Source organism: Cupressus sempervirens, chromosome 9 (genome assembly GCF_028749045.1).
Source record: "Cupressus sempervirens isolate cs-2001-9-10 chromosome 9, ASM2874904v1, whole genome shotgun sequence".
Lineage (NCBI taxonomy): Eukaryota > Viridiplantae > Streptophyta > Pinopsida > Cupressales > Cupressaceae > Cupressus > Cupressus sempervirens.
The window spans coordinates 55848245-55874543 of record NC_143126.1 but is presented as its reverse complement, the minus strand read 5'-3'; the positions used below and the strand labels follow the sequence as shown (position 1 = coordinate 55874543).

At 33.3% G+C, this 26299-nt stretch overlaps 1 pseudogene; it reads right to left on the bottom strand.

Annotated features, from left to right (window-relative positions):
- Positions 1–11392: 11392 nt before the first annotated feature.
- LOC149537612 (taxane 13-alpha-hydroxylase-like) lies at positions 11393–25678 on the bottom strand (annotated as a pseudogene).
- Between the last annotated feature and the right edge of the window lie 621 nt (positions 25679–26299).

Below are 26299 nucleotides of genomic sequence, written 5' to 3'. Positions count from 1 at the left end.
GCCACTTCCCGTCACTACATGCAGATATCCTACCCTAATGCTCATGGAATCATAAATCTCAAAATCACAAAAATAATCCATAATAAAATCATCAAATATGCATAAAAGCATCAAATCTCCATGAGAAAACATCCATAGAAAATCATGACCACAACAGCTCTCTATTGGCAACTGAAGCATCACTGATAATCAAAAGTATCCAATGGTTCTCAATAACCAAAATATATCTCAACACACTGATCGAAGACTCCAAAAATGGTTGAGTCAAACATGTCACAACATGACATCATCAAGAATAAATCCACATTTTAGTCCATCATGGCGACTAGAAAATAACCAAGGATAACTGATCGATGACCAAAAATAATGGTTAAGTCAAGTGTCTCATAAATAAGAATCTCAACTATAACAATCAGTATTCACAACTAATACACAGAGCATTCCATCACATAACCATGGTTGGGTTATAAAGATCAAGATTAAAACATCATCATGGCATCATAATCACATAACCCCCAAGCCTCTGGTAGATGTCCTATACTGGTCAACACTAGTCAACCCAAAACCCAAAACAATAGCATAAAGAATACACAATGTAAACACATGTTTTGGTTTTGCTAAGTTTTCAAATTTGAATTGAAAAGTCTCAATTTACGTATTCCCAAATTAACATCAAGTGGAGAAATTTCATGTTTTATCTAACCCATGTATTCGTTTGATAGATAAAAGTTTCTCCATCAGAGTCAATTTTCTAATTGATTTATATGAAATTGTTTGAATATTGACATTCTCAATGAATCAAAAACTTCGATTATATATTCTAATAATTAATCTTAATTAAAAACTAAGTTTAATTAAATTAATTGTTAATATCTCTGCATAATTGACAAGCTTAATAGAAATATTTTACTCATTAAAAAAGTGATCCATTAATTGAGAACTTTATAATAATCATTTATAATTAATAATATATACATATATACTTATATACATACATATATATATATATACATACATAAATATATATATAATAACATTTAATAATTAATAACATTGCAACTTATAAAAAATGAAATCGAAATTCATATCCAAATCGTATATGAAATAGTCGTTGCAAATATAATTTAAAACCAACACATATAACACAGTGCGATTTAAAATCATGCGGTGATTAAAGTGCCGCACCGCAGGTACACTGCTGTCGCAGGTACCCCGCGATCACGCAGGCTTGCGGTGGGTGGGGTACGAAGTACCCGCCCGCCCAACATTTTATATATATATATATATATATATATATATATATATATATATATATATATTTATATATATATATATATATATATATATATATATATATATATATTAACAATTGCTTACGCGATTTCCATACAGACTTTGTGATTTGGTTTTAATGTTTCTTAAACGTTTTCGCCCACAGTATGTAATCGGTTTTTTTTTAACAAATATATATAAATATATACAGAATTAAAAATATCACAATATATGAACATATATACACACATATATATATATATAATTACATATATATATATATATATATATATATATATATATATATATATATATATATATATATATATAATTACATATATATATATATATATATATATATATATAGATATATATATATATATATATATATATATGTATAAGCAAATTGACAATTTATGATTACAATTTAAATTTTTTAGAATTCCTCCATAGATCTTTGATCTCCAAAATTTCCAACAATTAATCTAATGGGTTTGGCTATGAATCTCAACCCTAGCCCCGTTTTCTCTTTTTTTAAAAATCCATGCATATAAAATTTTCAAATAAATTTAATTGCCCAAATTGAAAATGCATACAATAAAAATATGAAATTCCTTAGAACACATATGGAAGACACGAAGAAGACAGGAATGCATGATGCGGAAATAGAATAAGAAAAAATCACAAGAATCTACTCGGATTTTGATGCTAATTCTCTTTTCCTTAGAAAACTCGCAGAGCAAGCTCCCTTCTTCAGAGTTCTTGAGTCCTCCAATGCTCCAATTGCTCTCCACCCTCCCCCCAAGCTTCTATGAATGCCTGAATATAAAGAGCTCTCAAGAAACCTTTGGAATGCTTCTTGAAACCGCTGAAAGGTGTCACCAACTAAGCATGGGTCTTTTCCAACCTTTTTGATGAGTCATAGAGTTGTCGACACTATGTGCTTAATTGATGCACTAACCCCTGTGTTATTGACACATGAGAAATAGAAAAGTGCGTTAATTCCCATGCAAGCTTATAACTCCAATAATTTCTATTTAAATTTTATAACTTTCATTTTAATTTTTTATAACTTTTATTATTATTATTTTATTTTTTACTTTATTATTATTTTACAATTATTATTAATTTTAATTTCTAGTTTTCTTTTATTTAATTCCTTTTCCCCAATAATTCACATTTAATTAATTATAATCAAAATATCAAAGATCATGATATTTAATTTTCACAAATAATTAATTTATTAATTGAATCTATTTATTAAGACTTAATTAATAGAAAATTCACCATAGACCTCCAAGATAAAATATGAAAACCCATTATAGAACAAATCATACAAAATAAATCTAAAGGGTTAAAAATCATGAAATATGTCATCCGACACATTCGGTGGGTATTCAACTTTGATACTTGTCCTAACTCACTAGGACAAATGGTTTTTAGGTTTGGGATTTGGACTTGAGAATTTATCTCCCTTCTCTTATCATTGAGATAGTATAATAGGGTATGCTCATCTTGGCAATTCAGGGAAGTCGATACCCGGTACCTACAACCTGCAGAAAAACCATGCATGTACATACAGTATATAATGCTAAGCTAAACAGACAATGGCAGGAAGTGATGCATCGTGTAGATCCCGACTAAGCAGGTGACTACGACTCCCTTCCTTAATCACATCAGAAATGCCATACAATAAGAAAACATGCACACCATACACATGCAAGTATGGGGTAAGTAACCATAATAAAACACATGAGATAATAAACCATCTAACTAATCATCATTAATAACTAAAAATGATGTAATGATCATCATACATACATGAAATGTAAAGTCTAAATGATCTCATCATATATCAACTGAATCCCTATCATAATCTCTGATAGTGTCAAAACAACACCACTAAACCATCAACATAAAACTAGTCTACATAGTCTGATAATAATAGCAACAATAAGTCTAGAAAAGATGTGAACGAGGGTAGGCACTACATAGTAGGTTTCACATCAATGACAAAAAAATGATTGAAACAAATTTATCATACTTGAATCAATCTATTTTTAACAATCTCCCTCTTTGGCATTGATAGTAGACCAAACTAACTAGACTTAATCACTAAGGCCATCAAAATACCAAAAATAAAATAGTTTCTTGTATTGAAATCTATCCCTCTATCAACAACTTCCATCTTCTAGATCGGTTACAAAATTATGTTCTAATCAATAGACAATAAATCAACACATCCTCATGACTTCCTTTGAATCACTTCTTATATCTCCCTCATCATTATCTCCCTTTTACTATGTAGATGTAATCAATAGGTGCACTTGTACATTTTCTCCTTCTATGTAGATATTCCATTTTTTCTGTATCTTTTATATTTGGATTTCTCCTTTTGTGATTTCCTAATCTGAGTGCACTTTTCTTGACAACCAATCTATTTCTCCCTCTTTGACAATAATGCCAAAGATGTGTCATCTTCATATGCAAATATGAATCTTTTTAGGTTCTCCCTTAGTCACCTTGCTTGTGACTGATTTGTAGTTCCAACTTTTTGATTACTTTAGGTAGCTCCTAAAGTAAGATCCACTACTTCAATGTGTAACATATGTCATACCATGCTCTTGGCGCTTGCTTCAAACCATACAAATCTTTATGTAGTCTACATACCATGTTTTTTTTGTTAGCATCAAAAAATCCTTCTAGTTGTTCTATATAAACCTCTTCCTCCAATATACTATTTAGAAATGCAATCTTAACATCCATTTGATAAACTTTGAAACCTTTGTATGCAGAGTAAGCAAGTAGGGTTCTTACTCCTTTCAAAAAAATTAAAGGCGAATGTCTCTCCATGGTCTATCCCTTCTTCTTGTGCATATCCTTTATAAACTAATCTTGCCTTGTTCCTTGTGACTTTACCATTTTCATCTAACTTGTTTCTGTATACCCACTTGGTCTAGAAACTAGAGTCCATGTCTTATTCTTCTCAATTTGTTCAATCTCTTCTTCCATGGCTTTACTCTAGTCCACATCTTCTAAGTCATCTTTCATTGACTTGTCTTCTTGCATGCTCAACAAACATCTATCATTTCTTAGCTTGTTCATTGTCATTGGTCAAGTATCTTTATCTCTAATGATTTATGTTGCAAGATGACGTCTCTTGAGGTATTTAGATAATCTTAGTTTAGCTCTAGCTTTTACATTTGGTCTCTCAACTCCTAAATCACTATTTTCATCTTTGTGAGGTAGTTCAACATCTCTTTCATGTACACTAATCTCAGGCTCAGAATGTGTCTCAACTATATTTTATAATTCAACACCTAAATGTAGCTTGGTGTTTAAATGGAACTCGACATTCATAGTATGTGACTCAACAATCACTAAAACTTGTTGTAGGTTTGCAACTTGATTTACAACATCTTCATCAGCAAACATACCTTCATAAAACTATATAGATGATTTTTATTCTTCTAGTTCCTTCATAGGCTTAGCCTCATATACTTTTGTATATTCATCAAATTTCATATTTGCACTTTCCACAACTTTGTTAATATTAGTAGTAAGCTTTACTTCTTTTGGAATAACCAACAAATATATCTTCCTAAATTTTTGCATCTAGTTTACCATTCCTAAAATCTTTGAGAATATAAAACTATTTCCAAATACCTTAAAGTGTTTTACATTTGGTAAGTATCCATAACATAATTCAAAAGGTGTTGAATGAGTACCTTTCTTGACTTGTACATGGTTCAAGGTATAGATAGTTCTACTTATAAATTCTCTCCAGTATTTCAAAGAAACATTTTTCTCCATCATGAGTGTCTTAGCATATTTCATTATAGACCTATTCCTTCTTTCAACAATTCCATTTTTTGGAGGGTTTCTAGGTCTAGATGTCTATCTTTTGATTCCTCTGTCATTACAAAACATATCAAATTCATTTGATATAAATTCTCCTCCTTTGTCATATCTCAAACATTTTAGACTTCTACCTTTTTCTTTCCCATCTCTTGTTAAGTACCACTTAAACATTTGTAAAGCAATAGATTTCTATTTTAGAAACATAACTATCATCATTCTAAAATAATCATCAACAAATATCATAATGTACTTATATCCTTTTTAGCTTTGCAGTTCGATTGTTTTGTAGAAGTTAGTATGAACAATATCTAATATTCCTTTAGAAGTACGAGTCTTAAGTTCTTAAAACTTGACTCTGTCATTTTGCCTAACTGACATTGTTTGAAAAGTATATTATTAGGTTTATTAAACTTAGAAAAACCTCTCACTCTTCTCATGTTACTAATACTAACCAAGTTATAAAAACTACCATGACATTTAACCTCTTGTTCCATAGCCACACATCATCAAATTCTAGAACTAAAAAAGTAGCATCATCTATATCAAGGTAGAATAGATTACCTCTAGTTTGAACACTTTTTCCAATTACTTTTTCATCAATATCATATATCTTAGAATTTTTTTTTTCAAACTCAACCTTACAACACAAATTATTTAGTTATGATACACTCAACAAGTTATAATTAAGTCCTTCAATGTATTAAGAATTGTCACAAAAAATCTTTTCTATGAGCTTGATAGAACCTTTTCCTTTTATCAAACATGGTGCATCATTACCAAACCTTACAATATTTCCATCATAATAATTCAAGGTAATGAACTTACTTTTATCTCTAGTCATGTGATGTGAACACCCACTATCAATAATCCATCTTTCATTCTTGTTCACACAAGACACTAGAATAGTTGCCTCATTTTCACCAAATTCATCCTTCATCACAACATACACTACTTCATCATCATGATATTTAGATCCATCTTTTGTTTCTTCTTCAACAATATAGCAAGACTTCTTTCCTTTTTCTTTTTATTATTTGATGTCTTTATCTTTTCTACTTGTGTACTTGTCATCACCTCTATAATTCTTCTCCTCTAGGTATTTAGCAGTAATATGACTACTATGCCCTTAATCTTGGTGTATATAGGGTTATGAATAGTCAACTTGTGGCTATCTTAATCATTAATTAATTCATGTTATCATTATTATATTATTATTTAGGTAGGTAGGTTGGCCTAGATGTTATGTAGGGTTGTGTCTATTTGAGCTAAGCATAATTAGGTATATATAGAAGGTTGTGAGTCTTATTTCAACATCATATTGTGAAGTGTGTTCTCATTGGAGATATTTTGAGGTTACCCCCTCAAAGTGTCTTATTACTCTCAATTATTAACAAGTATTTATATAATACTTTATATTATTTTTTCTATTGTGTAAGTTATTTCATTATAATGACCAACCTTATTGCAATTGAAACACATGATAGGTAACTTACTTTTAAACTTTCCTTTACCTCTATGAAATCTCCTTGCCAATATTGCTTTAAGCTGATCTACATCTTCCTCATTTGTATCACTGTTACTAGACACATATTTTAACTTTTTCTTCTTTCTTTCATTGGGTTCCTTCATTGACAACTTGTCTTTGAAAGTAGATTCAATATTTTTAGATTTATAATTATCAAAATTAGATAGTTCAAAAGAAATGAGCCTACCTACTAGACCTTCAAGAGTCATATCATTCCATAATACACATCTTAATTCTTGTATTGCATAAACTCTAATAGTATAAATGGGAAATAATGTTTCCAAAACTTTGCTTAGTATAATATCGTCATCTATTTTACTAGTAGCTTCTCTTATTGCATTAACAACATCTCCTTTACTAAAGCAATATTGAGCAATATTCTCACATTCTTGCATTTTCATATCATCAAACTTACCTCTAATACTTTTATCTTTGGCTCTTTGAAAATTCTTGTCACCTCCATAGATAGTGTGTAATGCATCCCACATTTTCTTTGCACTATCATAACCCTTTATATCATCAAAATCAACATAGCTTAGGGTAGAGGCAATCTCTAACATTCCCTAGTTGTGTGTGTTCTTCTTTTTCAGATCCTCAATAGTTAGGGATCCAACAAAATTAGTATGCTCAATAGTAATGGTAGATTGTGCATGATCTCCAAGACCTCCTAGGTGTAGCTTCATCAGATTTTGTCATGCAAGAAATTTTTCTCTATTAAGCTTGGGTAAGTAATTCTCTTTTTGACATCTTGATCTTTGTGCTTCTAGTACCTTCATACTAGTTCTTTTAAGTAGATGGCTCTAATAGTAATTGTTAGAATTTTTTAGAATAACTAAGAGGGGGTGAATTAGTTATCCAAGGTCTAGATGTACAAATAAAACTTAGTGAACCCATATCCATAAAACATTTTCATCATGCATGCATTCATTAGATTATGCAATCACTCAAACTTGTAGGTTACTATCAAATCAAATTGCAGAAATGTTAACAAGAAACATAATAGATTCAACAACACATTTGACATAATGATTTAATGTGGAAACCCAATTTCTGAAAAACCACCAGTAATATGCTACCCATTCTCACTCTTCTAAATTGATGCCCTATGAAAGGCCAACCTTGTTAAAAGTTACAATACACACTATTAAATGTGACCTAGTTAAGCAATTTTAATTACCCTGTTAGGAGTGATATTTGTTAGAGGACTTTAGATCACTCACTTGGAATGTCACCCAACTAAAGGATTTACAAATGATTGTTAAGTCGACCTTAAATTAAAGGATTTATCCTAAATTGATACAATGATTAGAGACTAATAGTAAAGCTTGAATAGATAACAACTTATAACTTCATTTGTAGATCACAAATCTTTGATTCAATCCTCCATTATTCTTGACTTTCATATACTTTAGCTCTAATAGCTTATTCACCCTTCAAGCATTCATACCTTTAAGCCTTCTTACTTGTTTACCAATGCAATCTCTTTTCTTAGGTCATTGAATGAAGCAAATACCTTAGATTCCTTATCTTCCTTAGGTTCTCACACATCAACTCTTGCTTCTAACCAACCATCTCTATAAATAGAGAATTAAGATATTTTGTCTTTCATCCTCCATTGTCCATTTTAGGGTTAGGTTAGACTACATAGGATTCGGTGAATCTACCCCTCATTTCATTTCATTCCTTTCTAGAAACTTCTTCCTTCAATCCTCTTTGAATTCACCTCAAAATAATTTATCTTGAATTTTGTGTCACCATCTCATCAATCTTATCTTCCACATAGATCACACAATTCAATAAATCAAACTTATTAGCTCAAATTCATCAAATTCTTTATCTTTTTCATAGTGTTGACATTGGACATTAACTAGCTTTTGATTTTGGCACATAGTGTGTTGCTTGGCATCTACTGCCAAAACACTTAACATGAACTAAAGTTTACTAGTGCTTGACATCAACTGAACTTTACTCAACTTACACAGTTTCACTCAGCTTACAATGAAATTGATTTTTCTTGGCTCCAATTGATTTTCTGCTTAGTTTTCACTAACTTTGCTTTGCACCTACTATCCACTCAGTCAAGCTAGGTAGACAAACTTCACTTAACTTGTTCTTCTAAACTTACTTAGTGTAACCAACATTTGCGACCTTATGTAGATTATATGCACTATAATATCATTGTCTTAACTAATTTTTGTACTCTTTTCCATATCATAACTCAACCTTTCCTCTAGGTGCCATAGTTACCTCATTTGATCAAATCCTCTTCATCAATCAAACAAATGATAGTACTTAAATCATATAAGAAATTATCTTACCAAGAAGTATCAGATTTGACATTAGGCACAAAAAAATGATTGAAATATATTTATTATACATGTATCAATCTTTTTTCAACATCAATTTATGGGTAGTTATAGAGTTTTTGAGGTATGAGTGTTAAGTCATAAGTTTTCTACAAAATTTTGAAATTTTGAAATTTTGTAAGCCAAGTACTAAAATGAAGACTATCTGAGTTATGCTCAAGGCCTAAGGTTATTCATGCATGACATAGTATTTTTGTCACTCATGTCAAAGGGGGAGATTGTTAATCTTAGATTAGTTTTGATATATGAGTGACAATACACTTAAGCAATTTTCTTAGTTCATGCCAAACAAGTAGTGTATGCCAAGTGTAAGTTGTTAGATATATCGTATGTGCCAAGAAGCTAGTAAGTTTCTGAGTTAGTGAAGTGTCAAGAAGATAGTAGATGTCAAGTCCTTCAAATTTTGAGTGATTAATGAATGTTGAGTCATTCAAAGGCTGAGTTGCAACATTAAAGATACAACAGATCCTAAGAATCAAGCACTTTAAGTGTCAAGTAAACATTTTTGGACATAGTTATTGTTGGAGTTGAGGAAAGCCAACTCCGAAGACGCTAAGATCACCTGCATGCGAACCTGTCAAAGAGAAGCCATAGAAGGGGAGAGCATGGAGCATGGGCAAAAACCCTAAACGGACATGAGAGACACCATGAATGCAAAAAAAATGAGAAATGTATTTACAATAAGAAATGATGTGAAGATCAATGTGTTAATACAATGAGGAGAGCTCGAATATAAAGAGCTCATGGAAGCTTGTAGAACAAGCTGGAAGATAAGTGTGACAACTAGAAGGGAACAAACTCCCGTGTTGTCACCAACTAACCACTACATGCATTAAATATGAAATATTAAATAAATGCATGACCTAAGTAAGCTTAAGCAATAGAATAAATAATTAAATATTAATTATTTACTCTAACACCCCCCCTTAAGTGCAACTTAGGGAAATGCCTTAAGCTCACAAAGCTAAGATGAAATGCATAATGGGTTACCGACAACGAGGCCATGTTAGGTACCCAAGTACAATGCAAGAAGAATGCAACCTCTATAAGCGAGGAAAGAGAGAAAACCACATGGGAAAAACCCTCCCCCAAAAAGAGGTAAGAACCCAGTGAAGAGCTGAAGAAGTCTCCAACTAGGGAAATTGTCCCCTAAAACAGGAACAAAGAGTGATCATGAAGAAGCAGCATCACTGAAGCATGAAGAAGTCGCAAATCTGTCAAACTGCTGATCTAAAGAAACCTCCATGGAAGAAGAAGGCACGAACTGAGCATGTCTATATGGTAGATGATCCATCTCACCGAAATGCATAGGTAGCCAGCCACTGCAATCGCCTTGTATATAGGATCAACCACTAAATACACAGTTCACACTATCGAACCATCGAACCACGGATGCATTAGAACACAACATAACCCCCCCTTAATGCAGACAGGGTGTGATGACAGGCAACTGAGAAGGTGAGCCAAATCTCCTGCAAACGAACCAAGAACGAGGAGAGAGGGAAAGAGGTACAGACACCGATAAAGACACGGTCTAACTGACTCTGCATGGGGCTAATGTCGTGGAAGGGACACTCACTTTACAAAGGGAGAATGCCTAAAATAGCAAACAAATAATCCCCCCCATGGTGCTTTATGAAATAGTGCATGCACAGCTGACTCAAAACAACATTCATGACCCCCTGAATGCAAAAGTGACAATTTATCTTAGTGCGAAATAAAAAAGTGCTTCAAAAGGATAGCTACAATGATCAGAACTGAAAAAGAGCTGAACCAAAAGAAATTACAGCCGAAAAGAAAGCAAACCATGCCAGGAAAATGATCCTCGGGCCTAAAACACTCAAAATATTCACCATAGAGCAAAAAATGCCAAAACTATGATAGAAAGAGAAGAGGCCAAAAACAAAGAAAAAGGACTACAGTTCTAAAAATTACACAGAACCAGCTTTCCAGAAATATGAAGTTTTCCAAAAACAGGCATGGGACGCAAAAGATATGCATGCCGGAGTCAAAAATAGGACTTCAGACTTCAATAGAAAAAATAGGCAATGAAAAAGCATCAAAACTTAAAAATACCTGCACCAAAATCTTCGTCTCGGAACCAGCTTTCCGGCGCTTCTTTCGGATCGGAAAAATACCTCCGTATGCAAGAGTTATGGCCAAAAAACCACAAGTAGGTCCAAAACCAAATCAGGAGAGGTGCAAGGCAGGTTGATGACATCGCACTGACATCAGCAAGTCATGCGATTAAATTTGACGGTTTGATGACCGTCGCAGCAAAAAAAGAGTGCCACATGACATTGCCACGTGGCAGGGGTGATGTGGCGGGTCTACGTGGCAAGGTGCCACGTGGCGCCCAGGCCACGTGTCACCCCCGCAATGGCTGACTCGGCTGCAGATGTGGCACAGAGTTGTCAGGCGGAGCTGTCGGAGCAGCGGGCGGAGAACTGGCAGAGGTGGCCGCAGGGGCAGCGGATGTTGAGGAGCCATCGGCGGAGGGCGGCGGACAGGCGGCTGCCGGTAGGAGGCCGGGCCGAGGCGGAGCGTGGGCGGCGCTGCCTGCTGCGGCCGCTGCGAGCAGGTGGCACGGCGGTGCGCCCCAATATATTTTTTTAAAAAAAAAATCCGTCGCTGCGTCTGTACGACCATACGGCAGACTCCTGGAGGCCTCAAAAATTTGCCAAAATTGCCCTGTCTCCAAAAACGACAAGTTTTATATGAATCCTGACTGTAAACAGCCTTCCGGATCCATTGGTGATGTCCGTTTGGTCCCAAAGTGCTCCGAAAAATCGCTGATCCCCTGATTTGAAGAAAAATTGCACAAACAAACTAGGGTTTGTGACTTCAAATCACGACTTCAAAATTTCTTCAACAAAGCAGCAACAGGAAGGCTCTGATACCATGTTGGAGTTGAGGAAAGCCAACTCCAAAGATGCCAAGATCACCTGCATGCGAACCTGTCAAAGAGAAGCCATAGAAGGGGAGAGCATGGAGCACGGGCAAAAACTCTAAACAGACATGAGAGACACCATGAATGCAAACACAATGAGAAATGTATTTACAATAAGAAATGATGTGAAGATCAACGTGTTAATACAATGAGGAGAGCTCGAATATAAAGAGCTCATGGAAGCTTGTAGAACAAGCTGGAAGATAAGTGTGACAACTAGAAGGGAACAAACTCCCGTGTTGTCACCAACTAACCACTACATGCATTAAATATGAAATATTAAATAAATGCATGACCTAAGTAAGCTTAAGGAATAGAATAAATAATTAAATATTAATTATTTACTCTAACAGTTATTTGGAATGGTAGAAAACTTCTATGTAAACAATTTTTAGGCCAGCTTAAGGATTGTTTTGTTATTCTAAGATGATTAGGATGAATCTATATTATAGATCCTTATGTTGTACATGCAACCAATCAATTAAAGGGATGTTATAAGCAAAAAATGGGTGAATCACAATCATTGATTCATACCTAACCCTAAGTTACCTAAGTCTTCATAAGGAGGACAAATCCTAAAAGATGTAAGAATGGAACACAAGAAGATAGAAGTTTTACATGCACAAATAGAGCATTAATGGTGGCTAAGGACTTGTCAATTGACATACATTGAAGAATCAACTAGAGGAGAAAAGAGGAAAGGAGTTAGAGGAAAAAAGTGATACATCTAATTAGAGAGGATCAAGTACACATCAAGAAAGAGTTGATCTATTGTCTGGTAGAAGAGTGCTAACAAAAGGGTCATTGTTGAGGCATTCTACTAGGTGAGTTAGTTAAATCTCTTTATAGAGTAGTTCTAATAGGCTATTGTAAATCCTTTAAGGGTAATTACTTCATTGTAAGCTAAAGCCCTATAATTAGGCACACTTCTAACAAGGTGTTGAAATCCTTTAATGGGGTAAGATCTAACAATCTTGAAAACCTTTAACGGGGCAGACCTTTTACAGGGTTGATCATAGTTTATGATAAAATAGTGTAGCCTTCATTAGATTCACTTTATTACTGCAATACTTTAGATTTGTAGGTGTCATCCCCACCCTAGTTTTACCTTCTCATTGAAGGGTATCTGGGTAACCAAATATCTTTTGTCATACATGTGATGCATGTTATTTTCTTTCATGCTATTGATGAATATGTTTAACTAACTATTTCAGTTTACATGTAAATTGTGAGATGGATGCATGGTGAATGATTTTATGGTTGAAGATTTGAAGGACCGATTCTATTGGAAATATATGATAGGCTAAGTTACTAAGAGGGGAGGGGTCAATCACTAACTATTAAAACTCAATCTTAATTCACTAATTAATCCTTTATGTGTATTCTTATCTAATTGCATGTATGAAAAATTGAAATTATTAAAATATTCATAACACTTTGACACATAATATGGTGACCTAGAAACCTTTCGAATAGAAAGTAAAACTTGGGTGTGGATGATACCCACAAGCTTTAGTGCTGCAATATAAAGTTGGCCTACTAAGGCTTATAATGATCACTTCTAATGATCTACCCTGTTAGGAGCAATAAGGACTACTAGGTCCACCTTGCAAAAGGATTGACAAACATAAAATGAAGTGTGCACTTGGAAAAGAGATTTGCAAAAGATTTTTAAGCCTACCTTGTGAAAGGATTTAGCTATTCCACCTATTAGGATGAACTAGTGGATGATCTTTGATCTACAACTTGGTTTGCTAAATGAGATTCTTTTGAGTGTAATGATCACCTTGCTATGATAAATAAATAATTGTTGCTCCTTATACTATTGTAGCCTTTTACTTCACACTTCTACACTTTTATACTTCTATTCATTCCTCTTTTTGATGTGATTCAATATATTACATATATACCAATCCAATTTACAAATCAATGAAGTTGGCCACAATACAAGTTTCACCAAAATGCACAAATTCAGCCCAACTGTAGGTACTTAGGTTTTGAAGAAAAAATTAGTGATATTATGATACTCAAAAACCATTGTCAATGCTTGACACTATCATGCACTTGATAGACATAGAAGCTTAGTTCATACTAATCACTTCTAAGTAGTCTAAACTTGGTCTACACTGATGACCTGATGAACACTATGAAACTTGGCATATAAACTAAATCACTTGGTTCACATTACATAGCTCAGTCAACACTATCACTATGACCTTGGTATAAATTGAATAACCTGGTTGACACTGTGTAGCTAGGTCAACATTGGATTCACATCATTGAAACTATGAACTTGTTAACCATTGAATAACTCAACTTGCACTAAGAAACTCAATGATCACTATGAAGCTCAATTTACACTGATAATCACCAACTTGGTAGTATCTGCTCAGTGAAAAATCAATATTGTTCCTGGTACTCTATAGCAGTTTTAGAATTTGATAGAGCCTAAATTACTTGGTTAACACTATTAATTGTAAAATAAACTTGGTAGTTGTTAGCTTTTTGATTAAGTGTGTGTGTCACTAATAAAAAAACTTGATTGAAATGTCAACAATCTCTCCCTTTGGCATTAGTGGCAAAAACAATTATCAATCAAAACCGAATTCTCAAAAAGTTCAAAAATAATTTTTAGTCTTCATCTTGTGTCTGCAACTAAGGAACATACTTTGTTTTTGATATTTTTCAAAATTTCTTTTGTAAGAGATATTTATCTAAGTATCTGTATATATATATATATATATATATATAATATGATGGTTCTCCCCCATGCATTTATATTCAATAAACTTTACATTATATACATCTTCTCATCTTCTCCCCATTATTGCATCATATATTAGATCTTCTCATCTTCTCCCTGTTATATATATCTTAAATCCCTCTTTCTAACATAAATGCTAAAGGTGCATTTCACATGGTTATTTCAAAATGTGACAAGAAATTAGAATGTACCTTTAGAATCAATGACATTGTCTTGTAATAGTATTCTTGCAACACCTTTCTTGCATGTAATGCAATTTGAAATTTTGTTAATAATTCTATCATGTGATCAGCAACAAAGAAGTTGTTATCATGGATGAGCATTTTAGCATGTGCAATATGTTTCTACAAAGCATCCATGTTTGGGAGAATCATGCCTTGTATATCTTCAAGTGTAGTTCCTATTTTGACTTCTTCTCTTAGCAATTTTTCTTTCATATTAGTAAGAAATCTGATCTTTGCATAGTGAGAAAAATTGTAGCTTGGGTCAAGTGACAACTGATGTGTACTTTCCTCTAGATCTTCATCAATCTTGGAGAGTTTATCTTTTATTTGTTGAGTGAATATGGATGTATCACAGAGTTTAACAAATAGAGAAGTCATATTGTTGGTAGAGGTTTCTAGTGAGCTTAGAATAGTAGACATTTCTACTTGGTAAATGACAATCTTTTGTGCAATAAGCTCCAATACATTATTTTCAAATTTCTTCTCTTCTCTTTGCAACAATTTCTCTTGTCCACTCAAATTTTCATTAAATTTCTAGACCACTTCTACTAGGTATTCCAAAATAGGTTGAGAAGTGTCAACCTCAATGTTGAATGCGTCTACAAGAATGTTCTTTGCATCTTCAAGCACTTGAAATTCTCTATTCCTTTCTTCTCTAAGCCTTTGTTTCTTAGCTTTCTTCTAGTTCTCCTATTATATGAATTTGATCAAGATTTAAATTAGAGATATCCCAATTTAGGATAACTATATCCTCATCAAGAGCAATTTCTTCTTCCTTGTCTTTGCCTTTTCTTGAAACTTTTGTACTCAGTTGAGGCTTGGTCTCAACTATCCTAGTACTTATTATTTGTATGCTTGGAATGGAAACAATGGTGGAAATAGAAGGACTGGCAATAAAAGTAGATATGGAACTTATTGAAGAAATACTTTTTTGTTGAGTGACCAACATTGATGAGGGAGGAATCACTGTCTACTTGGTAGAAGAAATGTTGGTCATTGTAGTCAATGAAGTACAAAGCTAAATAGGTGAAAATATTAGTTGAGTGGTTGTATTTTCAATCTTTGACACAACCAACTTGGTAGTAGCTTTCTCCAAGCTAGATTACTTTGATGCTTTTTCTTGGAGAGTGAGGAATTGAGGCTATAATTGCTGCTACAATCTTCTCAGGGTTAGTCTCCTTAATACTCTAAATCTTAGGGAGATTCTCCTTAGTAGCTTCTTGTTCTTGTTCCTCATCATATTTATTCTCATCATTGGTTTCTTCTTCATCATCTTTCTTTTCATCTTCATCATCATCCTTGTCACTGACATGAACCACAAAACCACTCTGCTTATGAAGATTGAAAATATTCTTCCATTTTTTAGTGGCATTCCTGACAACATGTTTAATGTCATTGATTAATATTAAGCAAGTGTTAAACTTCAATGTAAATTTCTCTTCATTTTTCTATTGGAAATCTGATTGGAAATGAATATTATCAAGGAGGGAGATTGTTGCAAAGAAGGAAGATTGTTGTTAAAAGAATGTTTTCAATCATTGTTTTGTCATTGATGTCAAACCTACTATTTCTTGGAATGACAATTTCTTATAAGATCCAAGTACTATCATTTAGTTGATTGATGAGAGGATTTAATCAACAAGATGTAACAAGAGCACCTAAGGGAAAGGTTGAGTTATGGTTTTGTAGTGAAGTGCAAGGATCAGTTAAGATAATGATTAAATGATGTATTGATAACATACTTGAAGATATAGAGGTTGGTCACACTTAGAAATATTGGAGGAATAAGTTGCAACAAGGTTGACTACAAAGCTTAACTAAGTTCATTAGTGAGTGTCAAGAAAGCTAGTTCAAGCCGAGCAAATTTTTAGTTAATGTTGAGAAAATGAAAAATCTAGTGTGTGCCAAGTAATATAGAAGGAGCCGAGCATGTTTAGGTGTCCAGAAAAGTAACAGGTACTAAGCATCAGAAAAAAATTAGTAGATGCCGAGTGAATCCGTAGTGGGTGTGAAGCATCAGTAAAATGTAGTTGATGTCAAGTAACACAATAAGTGTCGAGCACCAGAATTTCAATAGTGTCGAGTTGCTGCATTATTGGAAAAGTCAAAGATTCACCAAATATGAGTTGACAAATTTTTTACCTTGAATTTTGTGAACCAATTGGAGGATAAGGATGATGAGCTGGAAGCACAGAATTCTAGGTAAACCATTTTTTGAGCGAATTCAAGAGGATTCTTTATGATGTTTCTAGAAGAAACAAGATGTGGGTTAGATTCAATAAATCCTACCTAATCCATTTGAACTAAAATTCAAGGAGGGAAGAATTGAGCGGGAAAAGAAATTCCAAACTTCTATCTAAGGTGTCACAAACCAAGAAGCAAGAGCTACTAGTGTACCAAAATTACAAAGTGATTGAAACATGTCAAGGAGAAGACATCAGGAGAAGAAGGAAGAATAAAGCACTGAGACTTTGCTTCAATAAGTGGTCAGAAAGAAGATTGCACTGGTACATTGAGTATGAAGGCTCAAGGAGATAAAGCTTGAGAAGGGGAACAAGCTGTCAGAGCTATAGAGACTAAAAGCCAAACAATGTGAAGAACTAAATGGTGATCTGAAATCTGCAAGTTAACTTGTGAATTGAATCAGGTCAAAAATCCCTCATTGTTACTCTCTAACAATTGTATCAGTTAGGGTAAAAATCCTGTGGACTTAGTTGGTTTAACAACCATTTGTAAATCCTTTAATAGGGTGGCATTCCAAGTGAATGTTCTAAAATCCTCTAACTAGGCCCACTTCTAATAAGGTGGTTAAATTCTTTAACCAGATCACATTTAATAGTGTGTTGTAGCCTTTAATAGGGTAGGCCTTTCATCGAGCATCACTTTAGAAGAGTGGGAATTGATAGCATGTTACTAGTAGTTTCTCCCAAATTGGGTTTCCACGTAAATCACTATGTTATGTGTTGATTTTTCATGTGTTATGCTTGCATTTTGATTTACAAGTAAGTTTCCAAGTAGGAAAGTTTAAGCTTGGATAAATGAATAGTTTTGAAGGCTCACTTTACTTGATGAAAAAGTTTTAATTGGACATTTGGACCTTGAATAAATGATTCATCCCCCCTTGCCTCAATTATTCTAAAGCATTTCTAACATTTTCTTGATGAATTCTTTCACTTCTTTATCAATTAAGCTTGGCATGAGTTGCCTAGAGGTCTGCTCATATATGTACAATGCATTTTCTTTGCATGTTAACATCCTAGCTTGATTTTCTCCATCAATTCATTGGGAATTTATTGTACAAGTTAATCTATTAATATTTCCATTTTCCTATTTTAGACATAACCATGTCTTCAACTTTCTTCTTTTCTTCTATTGTTCTAGTTTCATATCTCAATGATTTAAAATTATCCATGCTAGCTCCAGAATTAATTTCTTTTAGTTTCTCTTGGAATGTGGGTGGAGATCGTTTGAAAATCACATCTCATCCTTCTTCACCAAGATCCTTTATAGATGCTCTCCTTGTAAACATTGTAGTAGATGACTTGGTAGGTTTGGTTATAATAACCTTACCTTTCTTCTTAACTAGCTCTTCTTCTTCTAATTTTTCTTCATCTTCTACATCATCTTGTTCTATGTCAACTCCTTTTCCTTTTGTCAATATAAGAGTAGAGCTTGCTTGTTTCAATCTTGCTATCCTCTTCTTACCTTTGTTGACAGCCTAAGGAACTTTTATTTCCAATTCAATTCTGGCATTAGATTCCTCATATGTTCCAAAATATGTAGCCTTGGGATCAACACGTTCATTTATCAATGCTTTAATAATATCCTTTCTGTCATCTATATTAACCTCATAACCTAGAGGCTTGACCTATAAAATGCTTGATTTGACTGCTTGTAGATACACTTTGTCACAATCTACCATAAAACAAATATCATCCTTGTCGTCTTCTACAAGTTTCTTTGGTATCTTGAATCTATTATTCATCTTATCCTTAAATGCATAAAAATAGTTGTCCATGATATTGACATGATTCTCTCCCATTTCTACTATATACTCATTGATTTGATAAAGAATAGGTACATCTTTTCTCCATACAACTGTACCTTTTGATGCAAAAAAACTTTTGCACAGAGAAAAATAAGCAAGTTAAGAGTGAGCCAAAATTACAAGGGTTATTCTTTGATTTCTTGATGCTTTCCATATTTTTGTTGAACTGGTTCAACATCAACTCGGCAAGGTCAAATGACATATTTTTCTTGACCACTTTGAAAGAAAGATCCATAGCTTCACATGATACACTATTGAGTCGATTGGACCTATATATCTTATGTACAATTATATGCATTCCAAATTCTAGCTCAATAGTAGTCACACAACTAATCTTCATACCTCTTTTGTCCCATTCAACAAGATTTTTCTTCTCCAGTTCCACCTAACTTAGGATTTTGGTGTTTTTTGCCTTTGTTAGCATTAAAAGCCCTTTGGCTCGATGAATCATTTTCTTTGTTATCAAAATAGGTTGTTGTAACCATAACTTCCTATTGTGCACATGACTAAGGATAAACCTTATCCATTTTATCTAAAAATCTCAAGGCAAGTATGGAATGTGGGTCAAACTCTTTGCTTCAAGATGTTGATGTTATTTTTTTAACACACAATACACACACATTTTCTCCAAAGTTTCATTCATTTCAATGGTTTCTATGTCTTGGGTAGAACATAAAAAATGCAAGTGAATATCATTTATCAAAAATACCTTGGATAGAATTTGATATTGTGGTCCAATGGGATCAAGGGTTTCCACAATAGCTGAACTAAGCTTGAAATATATTGCTTTCTATTTGACACCTCGAACCAACATTTTAGACCCTTTCTTTGTCTTGCTGCTAGAGGATGCCATCACTTAGTAGGGTTTTAGAAAACATGAAAACTTCAATAACAATTTGCACAGATTGATCGGATGCACAGAGATGGCTCTTCCCAAATAGCTCTTGAAAATTCACGGTGATAAATGAATTCAATTTCACCCTTTTAAAAAAATTTCATCTTTCAATTACCATAAATTCTTGGTATGATTTCTTGGTTGATGATAGTCTATCTTCCACTTAGCTTGAATTAAATTCTCAATAGGAACATTGATGACTCTGTGTCCACATGGCAACTTAGTTATTCCCAATCTTGCTCGGTAGCGTCTTATGACCCAAACTCACTCGATAATGTTCATAATTCCTTCAAACACTCAGTAATCCCTTTGCATCTTCAATGTTGATATGAATCTTTCTTTTTTACTAATTGGAACTCATGTAGGATATCTACTGTAGAGTCTTAGTTCTAGTTATCCTTGTGGTATATTAAGTAGAAATGCTTGAGTCACCCAATTCTTTAGTGACATTTTCTTCATTGCTCAGACTTGCATTCTTAGAAGACTTTCAAATCCATTGTTGTCTCATCTACTTTTTTATGTTATTAGCCTTGGCTTTCTTTTCATCTTCAATTCTTCTAGTGTTCATACGGTTCTTGGCAAGATGACCAAGTTTTGTACAAATGAAACATCTTCTAGTGGTGTGTCTTGTTCTCATGTGATGTTTTACATAATTTATTTTGATGTGTCCAAATTTTCCTCAGTAATGACATTTGCACCATGTGTTGTAGTCCCAACTAGATATAGCTTTTACAATTTGTTCTACTAGAGTCAATATCTTAGTTTTGCATTATGAAGATTTGTGCCCATGCTTCTTGCATTTGTGGCATTTTCCCTCAAAATCAGGTTTCTCCTTACATTCATTGGCTCTGTGACCATGCATATTGTAATTGTAGCATTTCCCATTGAATTTAGCTTTACCATTGCTCCAACATTTGTTTGATGTATGACCTAACTTACCATAGTGACTACAACTAGGTCTTTGATTCTTTCAAGTTCCTTGCTTGGATGATTCAACTTCTTCTGTACACCCAATTCATGCTTTGCCCTTTTGTCTGTATTGGATTTTCTCATTCAATTGATCCATATCTATAGAGATTTAATCATCCTCTTATTGAATTTTCTTTTAGTGTTTAGACCATTATGCAATCTTTCATTTTATGATCTTAGATTCATGATTCCTTCATTTGCATTAGTAAGCTGATCAATGAAGTCTTTCTGTTGAAGGGATAGATGTTGAATTTCATTATTCTTTCCTTCTAACTCTTCTTTTTTCTTATTTTTATTTTCCATGACTTCACACAATCTTACTAACTAAATTTCTTATTCTCTTTTCAACTTTCTTACTCCTTCTTGAAGTGTACCATTCTTTTCTAATAGTTCTTTGATTGCCTTATTAGCTTCATTTGAATTACTTTCTAAATGGATGTCTTCAATTCTTTCTTCAATGTAGAGTTGGTCATTCATCTGTAATGCAAGATCTTTTTTTTTTTTTTCAAGGACCGAGAGAGTTGCTCCTTTGCCTTATTGAGTTTCCTAATAGCCAATTCCAAATCCAACTTTTCATTGTCAATAGCCTTATCAAGTCTAAATACCTCCATAGCATTTGATCTTGCTCAAGCTATTAAACTTTTTCTTTGAAAACCACAATGCTCTGATACCAATTGTTGGAAATATATGATAAGATATGTTATTGACAGGGGATTGGTGAATTATTAAGTATTAAAACTCAATCTTAATTCACAAATTACACTTAGTAAAGAAATTTACAAAATACTATTAAGTCTACCTTGTGAAAAGATTTAACTATTCCACCCAGTAGGATGAACCACTAGATGATCTTTGATCTGCAATTTGATTTGCTAAATGAGATTCCTTTGAGTGTAATTATTACCTTGCTATGATAGATAAATTTTTGTTACTCCTTATATTGTTGTAGCCTTTTACTTCACACTTCTACACTTTTGTACTTCTATTTATTCCTCTTTTAGATGTGATTCAATACATTACATATATACCAATCCGATTTACAAATTAGTAGAGTAAGCTACAATACAAGTTTCACCAAAATACACAAAGTCAACCCAACTACAAATACTTGGGTTTTGAAAAAAACTTAGTTAGGTTTTGATACTCAACAACCATTGTCAATGCTCAACATCATTATGTACTCAGTAGACATAGAAGCTTGGTTCATACTAATCACTTCAAAGTAGTCTGAATTCAATCTACATTGGTGACGTGGTGAACACTATGAAACTCAACATATAAACTGAATTACTTGGTTCGTACTGCATAGCTTGGTCAATAGTATCACTATGAGCTTAATATAAACTAAATCACTTGGTTGACACTGTGTAGCTCGGTCAACACTACATTCACATCACTAAAGCTACGAACTTGGTAATAATTGAATAACTCAATTTGCACTGAGAAATTTGATAAGCACTATGAAGCTCAGTTTATAATGATAATCACCAACTTGGTAGTATCTACTCCACACAAACTAAATACAATATGTAGTACTTGGTAGCAACTATAGAACTCGGTAGAGCTTGAATTAATTGGTTAACACTATTAAATGTACAATAAGCTTGATAGTTGTTACTTTTCTGATTAAGTGTGTGTCACTAATAAACAAACTTAACTAAAATGTCAATATGATTCACCCCTCCGCTCTCAGTGTTTACTTTCCCTATTGTATTTCCAACAACACTTACACATTAAAAGAAAAATATTTGAAATTAAGTATTTTTAGAAATACTAATTTAATATATAACCCTTATAGAAATTATCTCTTATTTTGGCTTTGTGGTTTTAGATGTAATTACATGTTAAGAATGATTAATGATTTAGAGCATGTTGTTTCAAACAAGGCATGTATCAGAATAACCTAGATAAATTATTGGATCTCATGAAAGTAATGAAAGCAATGAGATTGAGAAGGAATAATAAATTTGAATATTCGAGGATACACTTCGGAAGGTGCATGATAACTCAAGATGACAATTATTGGCACTGCGTTGTTTAAAATATAGATTGGTACATATATATTACACAAATATTTTCTTTTCGAAAACCTATAAATATAGGAATTTTATTTTAGATTATTCTTCTATTTTTCTTAATTATTTGTATGATATTCTTGTTAACTTCAAGTCTTGGATAAAGTTTGATGGGACATCCATTGATGGGCAATGGAGTCATTGGATCAGCCAATATTTTTTCCTTTGGGTCAATTACCTTGTATCCATTGAAAGTCCTCACAAAATGATGTTTAAATAACAATATCTCTATCTTTGAAAAATCCCATCCTAAACATTTTTGTAGGCCTCCTCCAAATGGCACATATGTATAAGGAGCAAGAGGAGTTGCATCCTCATCAAATCTTGAAGGCATAAATTTTTCTAGATCACTAAATTACTTCTCTTTGTGATGTGTAGTATAAGTTGTCCATAAAATCTGTCCATATAATACAATCATATATATATTTATATTTGAAGTAATCTTGTAAAACATGAATATGTTGAATAAATTCAATAAAGTTAAAAACAAGAATACAACTTACTTTGAATCCTTTTGGGATTGTATAGCCATTGTAATTTATATCTGTGATAGCCTTTTGATATGTCCCAAAAGATGGAGGAAAAATGCGCAATGTTTCTTGAGCCACTTGCCATGTATATTTCATATCTCTTAGATCTTTCCATTGAATTTCTTCTCCTTGTTTTTCATTTAAAAGTATGTCAAGTTGTTCTGTCATACATGAAACACTTGACTACATCATAATAGAGGATGAGGGAAAAATAAAATATTACATAGACTTTCTAATACTAAATTGGGTTTCGAATTAATTTTGTAATATTATAAGATGATAATATTTTCCTACAAATAATATTTAATAATTACCACATTTATAGTAAAATTAGAAAGTGAATAAATCTAAAATAATGCACAATAATACAAATTCCAAAGTTAGTGATATTATATCACTCTTCATTTTAATTATGACAAAATACTTCATTAAAACAAAAATTATTCATATGATTTTATAAAAAAAAAATTTATTTCTTATATTGTCAACACACTCTTTATATATATACATACATACATACATACATAAGATTGATCACTCTCTTTTTCTTGTTTATTTATTTATAAAAATTGTAATTGGAAGACAACCAAAAATATCATTAAAACTTAAAGAAACTATACATTTTTATAAAACTCGTACAAACATAAAAAAGTATATTTCTATCTATAAACATAGATACATATATTTACTCATATTTTCAAAGAAATTAAAATTAAAAATAATGAAAAATTGTCATTCAAAGTAAAATCATTCATATATTTTTATAAAATCGTACCAACATAATTATTTATATTTATCATGAGCATAAATGCATGTCAAAATTGAAAGACAGCTGAAAGCAACCAAATAATAATAAGATAGGCCACTCTAATATGCTTATATGCTTCTATCCATAAACATAAATGCATGTTTTACATCATCTTTTCATAAGAAATAAAATTATTAAACAACCAAAAACATTATTAAAACATTTCTATAAATTTCATATCAAGTTTTTTCAAAGTCATATAGGTTTTTAAATCTTATACCTACAAATCAGTCATAAAGCTCTACAAACTTGTTTCAGCAAACACAAATCCATACCTTTAGCCAACCAAAACATTAAAATCGAAAGCAATCATATAATTCTATAAAACACGTACCATCAAACCAGTGATAAAGCTCTACAAATACTCTAGCTACAAACATAGATGCATACCTTTGGCCATCTTTTCATAGCAATCAGGATTGGCAGACAAGAGCTTGAACATAATCGTGATGGGCGAGATGGTAGTGTCGTAGGAGGCATGGAGAAGGGCAGAAAAGTTATCAGTGATCTCCGACTCTTTCAAAGGATTCCCTCTTTCATCTCTACACTTCAGCAAAACAGAAAGAAGATCCTGTGCGGGAGAAGCTCTTCCAGCACTCAGATCACTTCTCCTCTTCTCTATCAGAGAGAAGCATCTCATCAAGCTTAGCCCGGGCCTTCACTGCCTTGTTAAAACGACTCCCTGGGAAATTGATGGGCACAGACATATTCCCAGCGAGAACAGTCTCCAACAGACTATGAAACGGCCTCAGTTGATTCTCCTCCCTTATGTCGTAAAACAAGCTGCATGCAATAGAAAACAGAAGCTCTCTTACAAGAGGAAGCGCTGCCACCTCATCTTTTCCCTTCGACTTCTCATCAATATGTTGCCTGATTTCGGAGCTCATCTGGGCAACGTACTTCTGCAGCGCCGAAGGTCCAAAGAAGGTATCAATGGCGGCGCGCAATATCTGGTGCCCCTCTCCGGTTTGGGCAGCGACGGAGTCCTGACCCATCAGTCTCATGAAAGAGGCCGGCCATGAAACCACCACGAGCTTATTCTCGTTGGACAAAAGCAAGCGGTTTCCCTTGTCACCACATACCACTATTGTGGGATACCCAATAAAGGAAGTCATGAAAACATCTCCATATTTTGTAATCCTCTCGTCGAAAAACTCTTGGGCTTTGTTAGACCTAAGGGCCGCTAAAAATTTCAGAGTTCCTCCCACCAGAGGGAGGCCTAGGTTTCCTGGCGGGAGTTTTGCTGAGGAATTTCTCTTAGAATTACGGAAGAGAAAAAGCAGTATAATAATAATCCCTGCTATGGCTGTTAGGGAAAGGGGAGCAGGAGAAAGAGAGTCCCATTGGAGCTTTTCTGCAAGAGTTGCCCTAATAACATGAAAAGCGTCCATCTTTTTGGCTCTGATGGAAAAGAAACGAGGAACACTTCAATGTGAGTTGAGAGTGTGTGGGGGTAAGGCCGTATATAATGATAATACCGGCACAACTCCAGGCCCCCTAAGGCAGCCGGCTGGGCCCACATCATCGTTATCAATAGCTTACGGAAACACGAGAAATGTTAAAATTTCATTGCCAATAAAGGTTCATATGGCAGAAGAATCACCCCTGAAAATTGCAATGTCTCACGCCAAAAGTTTGCTGACGTAAGAAGAAACATTTGCGCTCGTCAAGTGAGCAATGGCGGCCATGACTAGGGAAATATGTGGCAACAAAAAACACAAGGGCCTGTGAAAGTAAAAAAACATATTCAAACATCATTGCAAGTAGAAAAAAATTAAAGATTAAACTAACATTATCATACATGTGCACATAGATTATTTGAAGAACAACAATCAATACTAATCTTAGAAATTAGCCTCTAGAAAAATATAAGATCATTTACCTACTCTTTAAATCTAAGAGAACATTTCATTGTAGAGTCGAATTTAAGAGAACAGAGGAAGTCAAACAATGTATAGACTTTGTCGTGATCATATCGTCAGCAGTTCCCATCGACAGGAAAATATAAAAAA